General features: G+C 37.4%; 1 non-coding gene across 1 annotated transcript; it reads left to right on the forward strand.

Moving 5' to 3' along the window:
- The first annotated feature begins 10,960 nt into the window (after positions 1 to 10,960).
- TRNAD-GUC (transfer RNA aspartic acid (anticodon GUC)) lies at positions 10,961 to 11,033 on the forward strand. The gene has a single exon. It is a non-coding gene; the product is annotated as a tRNA-Asp (tRNA).
- The last annotated feature ends 691 nt before the right edge of the window (positions 11,034 to 11,724 follow it).

Here is an 11,724-nt window from a genome sequence, read left to right on the forward strand (position 1 = left end):
TCATCTCACACGCTAGTAAAGTAATGCTCAAAATTCTCCAAGCCAGGCTTCAGTGATACGTGAACCATGAACTTCCAGATGTTCAAGCTGGTTTTAGAAAAGGCAGAGGAACCAGAGATCAAATTGCCAATATCTGCTGGATCATCGAAAAAGCAAGAAAGTTCCAGAAAAACATCTATTTCTGCTTTATTGACTATGCCAAAGCCTTTGACTGTGTGGATCACAATAAACTGGAAAATTCTGAAAGAGATGGGAATAACAGACCGCCTGACGTGCCTCTTAAGAAACCTATATGCAGGTCAGGAAGCAGCAGTTAGAACTGTCCATGGAACAACAGACTGGTTCCAAATAGGAAAAGGAGTACGTCAAGGCTGTATATTGTCACCCTGTTTATTTAACTTATATGCAGAGTACATCATGAGAAATGCTAGGCTGGAAAAAGCACAAGCTGGAATCAAGATTGCTGGGAGAAATATCAATAACCTCAGATATGCAGATGACACCACCCTTATGGCAGAAAGTGAAGAGGAACTCAAAAGCCTCTTGATGAAAGTGAAAGTGGAGAGTGAAAAAGTTGACTTAAAGCTCAACATTCTGAAAGCTAAGATCATGGCATCCGATCCCATCACTTCAAGGGAAATAGATGGGGAAACAGTGGAAACAGTGTCAGACTTTATTTTGGGGGGCTCCAGAATCACTGTAGATGGTGATTACAGCCATGAAATTAAAAGATGCTTACTCCTTGGAAGAAAAATTATGACCAACCTAGACAGCATATTCAAAAGCAGAGACATTACTTTGCCAATAAAGGTCCATGTAGTCAAGGCTATGGTTTTTCCTGTGGTCATGTATGGATGTGAGAGTTGGACTGTGAAGAAAGCTGACTGCTGAAGAATTGATGCTTCTGAACTGTGGTGTTGGAGAAGACTCTCAAGAGTCCCTTGGACTGCAAGGAGATCCAACCAGGCCATTGTGAAGGAGATCAGCCCTGGGATTTCTTTGGAAGGAATGGTGCTAAAGCTGAAACTCCAATACTTTGGCCACCTCATGGGAAGAGTTGACTCATCGGAAAAAACTCTGATGCTGGGAGGGATTGGGGGCAGGAGGAGAAGCGGACGACAGAGGATGAGATGGCTGGATGGCATCACTGACTCAATGGACGTGAGTCTGAGTGAACTCCAGGAGTTGGTGATGGACAGGGAGGCCTGGCGTGCTACGATTCATGGTGTCACAAAGAGTCGGACATGTCTGAGTGACTGAACTGATCTGAACATTGACTATAGTTTTTGCCTATTCATAAGCCTGAGAACATTTGACCTGAATTAGTGCTTGCATGTTTAGTCGTGTCCAACTCTTTGTGACCCTATGGATTGCAATCCACCAGTCTCCTCTCTCCATAGAATTTTCCCAGCAAGAATACTGGAGTAGGTTGCCATTTCCTTCTCCAGAGGATTTTCCTGACCCAGGGACTGGACCCACATCTCTGGCATCTCCTGCACTGGCAGGATTCTTTACCACTATACCACCTGGAAAGCCAGCAGGTTTCTCTAAAATGTGAGGTTTTCCATACCTCTTTGGACTCAGCTTTGGGCCCAAGTCATCAATTCCAGATGAGTAGAAAAATAATGAATATTATCCCTCTCTTGGGAAAATCCTCTGGTGGAGGGCATGGCAACCCACTCCAGTATTCTTGCCTGGAGAATCCCATGGACAGAGGAGTCTTGTGGGCTACAGTCCACAGGGTTACAAGGAGTCAGACACGACTAAAGCAACTTAGCATGCACACATGCATGCATTCTTTTAAAAGCCCTCAAAACACATGGGACAACATTTCAAATATATACAAAATCAATGAGAAAAACAATTTGTACCCAAAAGATGAGAAGAAAAGATTCCTTTACCCCAGAACTTTCAGAATATAGATTTGATGAAGGAAGACAACCTGAGTTGAGCTTAAAGAAGAGTTATAGTATCAATGAAGAAGCAGAGGGAGGATAGTTCATGTTTTTTCAGTAACATGTTTTTGTATGTTTTTGATAGTAATTTGCAGTGCACATGATATTTGAAGACATGTTGGAAGTAGACACAAAGAAACTGCATGAACTGAAATGAAAAATTATTAAACCTGAGTGATAAGGAAAATAATAAAAGAATTTGGACAAATCAAAGAAGCATGGTAGAGGAACTAGTAGTAATATAAAGTTTTCAGTTTGAGACACATTCAACTTCATGTTGATGGTAATGAATAAATTCAGTAGTTAAAAGAAAGACACTATCCATTTGTTTATTTTTGTTTTTATTTCTATTTCTCTAAGAGGTGGGTCAAAAAAGATCTTGCTGCATTTTATGTCAAAAAGTGTTCTGCCTACATTTTCCTGTAAGAGTTTTATACTATCTAGCCTTACATTTAGGTCTTTAATCCATTTTGAGTTTATTTTTGTCTGTGGTGTTAAGGAGTGTTCTAATTTCATTCTTTTACATGTAGCTGTCCAGTTTTCCCAGCACCACTTATTGAAAAGATCGTCTCCATTGTATATTCTGACCCCTTTTATCATAAGTTAGGTGACCATAGGTGTATGGGTATATCTCTGAGATTTCTATACTTTTCCACTGATCTATTTTTCTGTTTTTATGCCGGTACCATACTGACTTGATTAGTATAGCATTGCAGTACAGTCTGAAGTCAGGGAACCTGATTCCTCCAGCTCTTTTTCTTTCTCAAGATTGCTTTGGCTATTCAGTGTCTTTTGTATATCCTAACAAATTATTAAAACTTTTTTTTATTCTGTGAAAAATGCCATTGATAATTTGATAGAGATTGCATTGAATCTGTATAATGCTTAGGGTAGTAAGAGTCATTGTCACAAATAAGCAAATAAAAGCTAATTAAAGATAAAAGCTTTTGTCCAGCAAAGGAAACCATAAACAAAATTAAAATTACCCTCAGAATGGAAGACAAAGCAACTGACAAAGGATTAATCTCCAAATTACACAAACAGCTCATATAGCTCAGTACTAAAAATCAAACAACTCAATGAAAAAAATGGGTGGGAGATCTAAACAGATATTTCTCCAAAGAAAACATACAGATGGCCAACAAATACATGAAAAGCTGTTCAACATCACTAATTATTAGAGATGCAAATCAAAACTACAATGTAGTATCATCTCATACCAGTCAGAATGGCCATTATTAAAAAATCTACAGTAAATGTTGGAGAGCATGTGGAGAAAAGGGAACCCCCTACACTGTTGGTAGGAATGTAAATTAATGAAGTCACTATAAAGAACAGTATAGAGGATTTCTCAAAAACTAAAAATAGGACTATCATGACTGAGCAATCCCACTTCTGGGCATATACCTGGAGAAAATCATAATGCAAAAAGATACATGGAGCCTATTATACAGAGTGAAGTAAGCCAGAAACAAAAACACCAATACAGTATACTAACGCATATATATGGAATTTAGAAAGATGGTAATGACAACTCTGTATGTGAGACAGTAAAAGAGACACAGATGTATAGAACAGTCTTTTGGACACTTTGGGAGAGGGAGGAGGGGATGATTTGGGAGAATGTCATTAAAACATGTATAATATCATATAAGAAACGAATTGCCAGTCCAGGTTTGATGCAGGATACAGGAAGCTTGGGGCTGGTGCCCTGGGATGACCCAGAGGGATGAGATGCGGAGGGAGGTGGGACGGGGGGTTCAGGATTTGGAACACGTGTACACCCGTGGCAGATGCATGTTGATGTATGGCAAAACCAATACAATATTGTAAAGTAAAAAAAATTAATAATAAATTAAAAAAAAAAGATACATACACCCCAAAGTTCATTGTAGCACTATTTACAATAGCCAGGACATGGAAGCAACCTAAATGCTCATCAATAGAGGAATGGATAAGATAAAGAAGATATAAAAAGGAGCAAAATAGTTCCATTTGGAGACACATGAATAGACCTTGTTGTTGTTCAGTTGCTAAGTCACGTCTGAATCTTTGCAACCTCATGGATTGCAGCATACCAGGCTTCAGTATCCTTCACTATCTTCTGGAGTTTGCTTAAACTCATGTCGATTGAGTTGGTGATGCCATCTAACCATCTCATCCCCTGCTGCCCTCTTTTTCTTTTGCCTTCAATCTTTCCCAGCATCAGAGTTTTTTCCAATGAGTTGGCTCTTCCCATCAGGTGGCCAAAGTACTGATGCTTCAGCCTCAGCAGCAGTCCTTCCAATGAATATTCAGGGTTGATTTCCTTTAGGATTGACTGGTTTTATCTCCTTGCTGTCTAAGGGACTCTCAAGAGTCTTCTTCAGCATCACAGTTTGAAAGCATCAATTCTTCAGCACTCAGCCTTTATGATCCAATTCTCACATCCATGTGAAAGTGAAAGTTGCTCAGTTGTATCTGACTCTTTATGACCCCCTACACTGTACAGTCCATGGAATTCTCCAGGCCAAAATACTGGAGTGGGTAGCCTTTCCCTTCTCCAGGGGATCTTCCCAACCCAGGAATTGAACCCAGATCTCCCACATTGCAGGCAGATTCTTTACCAGCTGAGCCACCAGGGAAGCCCAAGAATACTGGAATGGTTAAGCTATTCCTTCTCCAACAGGAATTTAATTCCTGAGCCAGGAATTAAACTGGGGTCTCCTGCATTGCAGGTGGATTCTTTACCAATTGAACTATGAGGGAAGCCCATATATTTTGCTAGTGGGTGGCTGGAGGTTATAGTAAGGAGTGCAACTCCCATTCTCCCCTTTCACTTCTGTATCTGTGAATGTTGGCTGCCTGATAAACAGCACCATACATGTGTATGGATGTGACGGAAGCTCATATCCATACATGACTACTAGAAAAACCATATTTTGACTATACAGACCTTTGTTGGCAAAGTGATGAACTGACCTAGAGACTGTCATATAGAGTGAAGTAAGTCAGAAAAAGAAAAACAAATATCATGAAATATTGCTTATTTGTAGAATCTAGAAAAAAATGGTATTAACCATTTTCGGATTTAACCATTATGGATTAACATACTTGCAAAGCAGAAAGAGAGACACAGATGTAGAGAATGAACTTATGGATATCAAGGGGGAAAGGGGAATGGTATGATGAATTGGGAGACTGGTGTTGACATATACACACTATTATGAATAAAATCCTAGAGTAGGAAATGGCAACCCACTCCAGTATTCTTGCCTGAGAAATCCTATGGATAGAGGAGTCTGGCAGGCTAGTTCATGGGGTCACAAAAGAGTCAGACATGATTTAGACACGAAACAAGAACAATGCATAAAATAGATAAGAACCAACTGTAGAGCACAGGGAACTCTTCTCAGTGCTCTGTTGTGACCTAAATGGGAAAAAAATCTAAAAAATAAGGGATACATGTATATGTATAACTGACTCACTTTGCTGTACAGCAGAAACTAACACAACATTGTAAAGCAATTATACTCCAATAAAAATTAATAAAATAAAAAAGGGAGATGCTAACAATGAATGTAAAGACAAGGTCAAGGATGAAAATGATCAATTTGCATTATCAAATTCTTCTTTGTAAAAATGATTCAAATCAACTGCATTAGAAATTCATGTACTGGAAGCAAGCTTTCTTGCTACATTAAACTTACTCAAAATCTCAAATAAGACCTAAAAATGTATTTTAGCTGGTTATTTATCACAATCCTATTCAACAACTTCTTTTGCAAAAGAAGAGGCCTTACTTTAAAATAACTTGATACTGTGAAACTTTTATTTTGAAATGATTCACTAATGTATGAGTCATTATGGATGATTAAATATAAATTAGAATTAGTGAGTATTTGTTCTGTGGAGTATGAATTCTAAAGTGGCCTATCAAAAAGGAAACTAAAATTTCAAACAAAATACATCTTTCAATACTATTGATGACTTTATCACTTTAGCAAAGAAGAAATAAAAAGTATAGCATTCATATTCCGTTATGTTGTTTTTCAAGTACTTAAAATTAATGACTCTAAAGAGTTTTTTTTTAATAAAGGTTTTTTCTTATGAGAAATGAAATCTATTGAAACCTAATTTAGACAGCCATATGCAATCATCTAGGTAGCTTCCTCATAATACTTTTATCTAGGTGACATTAATTCTTTGAAATTTTCATAAAATATATTCCCAGAAATAATAAAGCATGAAATAAAAGTAGTATACTGATATTTTGTACAAATATGGTAGAATATTATATGTAATAACAGAGAACATTTGTTATTAGTGGTGCTTACACACTTGTATGGAAAATTCTCACAATAGTTCTAGTTACTATTTAACAACTTAATATAATATAAAATTTGAAGCATGCAGACTAAAACACAAAGTAATAAAGTATAAAATAATATTATTTTCTTTATTTACATTTTCCTTCAAAGAGAATGACTTTTGCATCACTCATTATCACGCTCTATGTGTGGAGAGTGATGATCTTTTCTGTCAATCAGTCTACTCCAAGAGTCAAAGATAAAGTTACAGTCACAAGGACTGAAATGTGGAAAGATAGATCACAATCCTGCTGGGACACTCCTACATGAGCTTTTGATTTGGCCATAAAAAGGGATTATATCAATCAGAATAATATTAGGCTGGAAACAGTGGAAAACCTCATGAATAGTGACTTTTACTTTAGCAGTTTACTTGGTTCATGTGAAAATTTAAAAGTTTGGAGGTCAGTACTATAGGGTGATGCAGCTGCCCAAGAACACTTATCTTCCGGAGTTGACACTCAGCTTTTATTCATTTGTGCTTGATGGCTACTGCCATCTAGGTTCCACATCATTGTCTTGGGCTTGAAAATGGGGAAAGGACAAGGCTAGTGGGGCATGCCAGCCTAACCAACCCCGGAATGCCCACCCAGGGCATTTCATTATTTGGAACTAGATCACCTTTAATTGAAAAAAAAAAAAAAAAAACCACCTCTGGAAGGATTTTAAATCTGCATATTAAATACTGGAAAAAGCAAAGGGAAAGGAAAGTAGGATAGCATTTGGGCCACTAACATATAGCACAGAGAACACTGGAGAGCTGCAGAGGGTCTCTTCAAGTATTCAGCTGAGTACACAGAGTATACATGGGTTTACTACCAGGGTATGCATCGTGTAGGCATAAAAGTCCAAGAATAGAATCATCTGAAAGGATCAGAGGTAACTGTCCAGTACTCAGAAAGGTCTGCAGATGGTGCTTATTCCCACAAGCCAGTTAGAAAACATCATGATTACATAAGACACTGGGTAGAGCATAGGGAGGTTTTGCTCCAGGAGTGGGGAACTATTAGCTCCAAACTGAGTACTGTTACAGTGTCACTTTTTAAAAATCTTAATAGTAAGACCCCAAAGGATCAGCTGTCTCTACGTATCTTAACTATTGGTGTTGTTCAGTCTCTCGGTTGTGTTCACTCTTTGTGACCCCATGGACTGCAACACACTTGGCTTCCCTGTCCTTTAACCAATCTCCTGGAGCTATATCTTAATTATAACCAAAAACAAAGGCCAAAATCTTATCAGGCATTCAAAGAAGGAAGAAAACACTATCCATTAAGAAAGGAGAAAAAAGACAATCCAATTAAAGACATAGATGTCAGTAGACAAGAACATTACAAGTTATCAAAATCATATGCCACATGTTCACAAGGTGGAGACATGGATGATATTAACAAAAAATACTCAAATTAAAATTTTACAGATGAATGTTACAATGTGTAAGATAGCAAATACACTGGGGAAGAGATTAATGGCAAATGAGACATTGTATAAGAAAACATGCATGACTTGGAAAATAGCAATAAAACATTTCAAATTGACGAAAAGAAAATAGAATCTAAAATATGAAAAGAAAAGCAGTGAGTTGTGGGATAACTTTATGAAAATGTATATAAATGTAAATGAAGTCTCTGAAAGAGAGATATGCTGGAAAGATGCAGAAAATATTAAAGAAATAATGTATCATTATACACAATGCCCAATATATGGAAACAACCTATGTTCATTGACAGGTAAATAGCTAAAGAAAATGTGGCATATATTCACAAAAAATATCATTCAGCCATTAAAAAAATAAAGAAATTCTGTCTTTTGTGACAATGTGGATGGGCTTTGAAGGAATATGCTAAGTGAAACAAGTCAGAAAGACAAATACTATACGTTCTCACTTACATGTGTAACCTAAAATTGCTGAGTTCACTGAAATAAAGGATAGAATGTTGGTTGCTGGGACTAGGAGAGATGTTGGTCAAAGGATACAAACTTCCAGTTTGGGGTTTTAATGTACATCATAGTGACTATAGCTAACAATATTGTATTATATATCTGAAAGTTGTTTAGAGAATAAATTTTAAGTTATCATCACACACAAAAATGGTAATTAGATTAGGAAAAAAAAGTGTTAATCAGCTGGACTGTAGTACTCATTTCATAGTATGTATGAATATAAAAAAAGTATCATGTTTCATACCTTAAACTTCAATAATACTTCAATAAAGTTTATTCAATAGTTATTATTCAGTAATAATTCAATAAAGCTGAACAAAGAAAAATAAATAAAAACTATACACCAAGATTCAAGAGCTTCAGCAAAACCCAATCACACACACACACACCACTCCAAGGCACATTATAGGTCACAATCAGAATAAAAGAAAATCTCCAAAGCAACTAGAGACAAGCTCCATAGAACAAAGATAAGGAAGACAGCAGATTTCTTATTATAAAAGAAACAATATCAAATGATAAAATACTAGAGAGACATATATAAAGTACTGAAAAAAAGTTAACTTAGAATTCTAAACCTAGAAAAACATATCTGAGAAACGAAGATAAAATAGACTTTTTACAAACATACAAATTCTGAAGGAATTCATCAGACAGAAAATGGTATCATATGGAAGAACAGAACTAAGCAAAGACATAAGGAACACTGGGAATATAATTGCATAGGTAAATACATTAAAATTTTCTTATTGTTCACATTTCTTTAAAATGTAATTGCCTGTTTACAAAACTAAAAATAATATTGTGTGGGTGCTAAAGGAAAATAAATGAAAATACATAAAGTTGGAAGTAGGAGAGTAGGGGAAAGGTATACTGTGATAACTTAAAGATACAAAGATAACAAAACTATAAAGCATGAGGCAGCAACCAAATAAAGCATAAATATAATAAATGAACAAAAGACATAAAAATGGAACCATAAAAAATTCAAATAATTCAAAAGTAGGTGGAAAAGAGATTTAAAAGGAACAAAGAGTAGATGGGACAAATGAAAAGCAAATTTTGAGGTAATAGATTTCCATGTGGATAATTATTGCATCATGTGAATAACAACATCAAATGCAAATGGTACAAATATCCCCAATAAAAGGGACAGATTATTACACTGCAGTTTTAAGAAAGCAAGATCTGATTTCTACCCACTACTGCATCAATCAAGTCTAACCAGGGAAGCATCACGTGTGTCTGTGTGTCTGTGTGTGTGTGTGTGTGTGTGTGTGTGTGTTTAGGGCAGGCACTTAAGAAAGGAAGATCACAATGAATACAGAATTCCATGTACACTAACCAAAGCTATTGGTCACAGGTAGAATTTCTTCTCTTCCCAGTAGAAACCTCATGCCTGCTTTCAAGGCCTCTTAGTTCATTGCATCATCAGGCACTCAGATAACCCAAGATAATTTCCCTTAACATTAATGATCAATGACTTTAACTATACCCACAAAACTCATTCACAGCCACCCCTAGGTTCAGATGATTTGGAAATGAAGTCTAGTCAAGCTGATGTTTAATTTGTGAAATACAGCTAAATCATTACTTATAAAAAAAATTACAGTACTAAATTCCTACATTAGAAATGAAAAAAGGTTTCAAGTCAATTATCTCAACTACTGCTTTAAGAAACTAAAAATAAATAAATAAGCTAACAGTAAGTAGGAGAAAGGAAATAGTAAAGATCATAGTTGTTGTTGGTCAGTCACCAAGTCGTGTCTGACTCTTTGTGACCCTAGCACTGCAGCACACAAGGCTTCTCAGTCCATCACTATCTCCCTGAGTTTGCTCAAAGTTAAGTCAATGATGCAATCCAACCATCTCATCCTCTGTTGCCCCTTCTCCTCTTGCCTTCAATCTTTCCCAGCATCAGGGTTTTTTCCAATGACTCAACTCTTCACATCAGATGGCCAAAATATTGGAGCTTCAGCAACAGTCCTTCCAATGAATATTCAAGGACTGATTTCCTTTAGGATTGACTGGTTTGGTCTCCTTGCTGCCCAAGGGACACTGAAGAGTCTTCTCTAGCACCACAGTTTGAAAATGTCAATTCTTCAGGACTGCCTTCTTCATGGTCCAACTCTCACATCCATACATGAGTACTGGAAAAATCATAGCTTTGATTATGCAAAACTGTCAGCAAAATGATGTCTCTGCTTTTTAATACACTGTCTAGGTTTGTCATAGCTATTCTTCCAAGGGGTAAGCATCTTTTACTTTTGTGACTGCAGTCACCACCCGCATTGATCTTGGAACTCAAGAAAGTGAAATGAAATCTGACACTGTTTCCACATTTCCCCATCTATTTGCCATGAAGTGATAGGACCAAATGCCCTGTAATCTTAGTTTTTTGAATGCTGAGTTTTAAGCCAGGGTTTTCCTGGTGGCTCTGGAGAAGGCGATGGCAACCCACTCCAGTACTCTTGCCTGGAAAATCCCATGGATGGAGGGGACTGCTGGGCTGCAGTCCATGGGGTCGCTAGGAGTCGGACACGACTGAGTGACTTCACTTTCACTTTTCACTTTCATGCATTGGAGAAGGAAATGGCAATCCACTCCAGTGTTCTGGCCTGGAGAATCCCAGGGACAGGGGAGCCTGGTGAGCTGCCGTCTATGGGGTCGCACAGAGTTGGACATGACTGAAGCGACTTAGCAGCAGCAGCACAGTTCCTGGTGGCTCAGATGGTAAAGAATCTGCCTGTCATGCAGGAGACCCAGGTTCGATCCCTGGGTCAGGAAGATATCCTGGAGAAGGGAATGACAACCCACTCGAGTATTCTTGCCTGGAGAATTCCATGGACAGAGGAGCCTGGTGGACTACAATCTATGGGATTACGAAGAATCAAACTCTAGTGAGTGACTTTCACTTTCACTCTCCTCTTTCACTTTCATCAAGAGGCTCTTTAGTTCCTCTTCACTTCCTGTCATTTAAGTGGTATCATCTGCATATTTGAGGTTGTTGATATTTCTCCTGGCAAGCTTGATTCCAGTTTATGACTCATCCAGCTCAGCATTTCACATAGCGATCATAAAAATCATAGTAGTCATTAATAAAATGGAAACGCTACGCACACACACTAACTCACTTCAGTCGTGTCCAACTCTGTGCGACCCTATGGACAGCAGCCCACCAGGCTCCTCTGTCCACAGGATTCTCCAGGCGAGACTACTGGAGTGGGTTGCCATTTCTTTCTCCAGTAAAATGGAAAACAGAAAAACAATTGGGAAAAATCAAAACCAACCAAAAACTAGGTATATTGGAAAAATTAATAAAGAGTAAGTTAGTCTACCAATAGTGATCAGAGAAAAAAGAGAGGACACTAACTTTACTATCAAGGATGAAAGAGTGGACATCACTATAGATTCCAAACATATTAGAAAATAATAAAGAAAAATTATGAAGATTTCTATGCCAGTAAGTTTGACAACTT

The sequence above is a fragment of the Bos mutus genome, chromosome 10 (genome assembly GCF_027580195.1).
Source record: "Bos mutus isolate GX-2022 chromosome 10, NWIPB_WYAK_1.1, whole genome shotgun sequence".
Lineage (NCBI taxonomy): Eukaryota > Metazoa > Chordata > Mammalia > Artiodactyla > Bovidae > Bos > Bos mutus.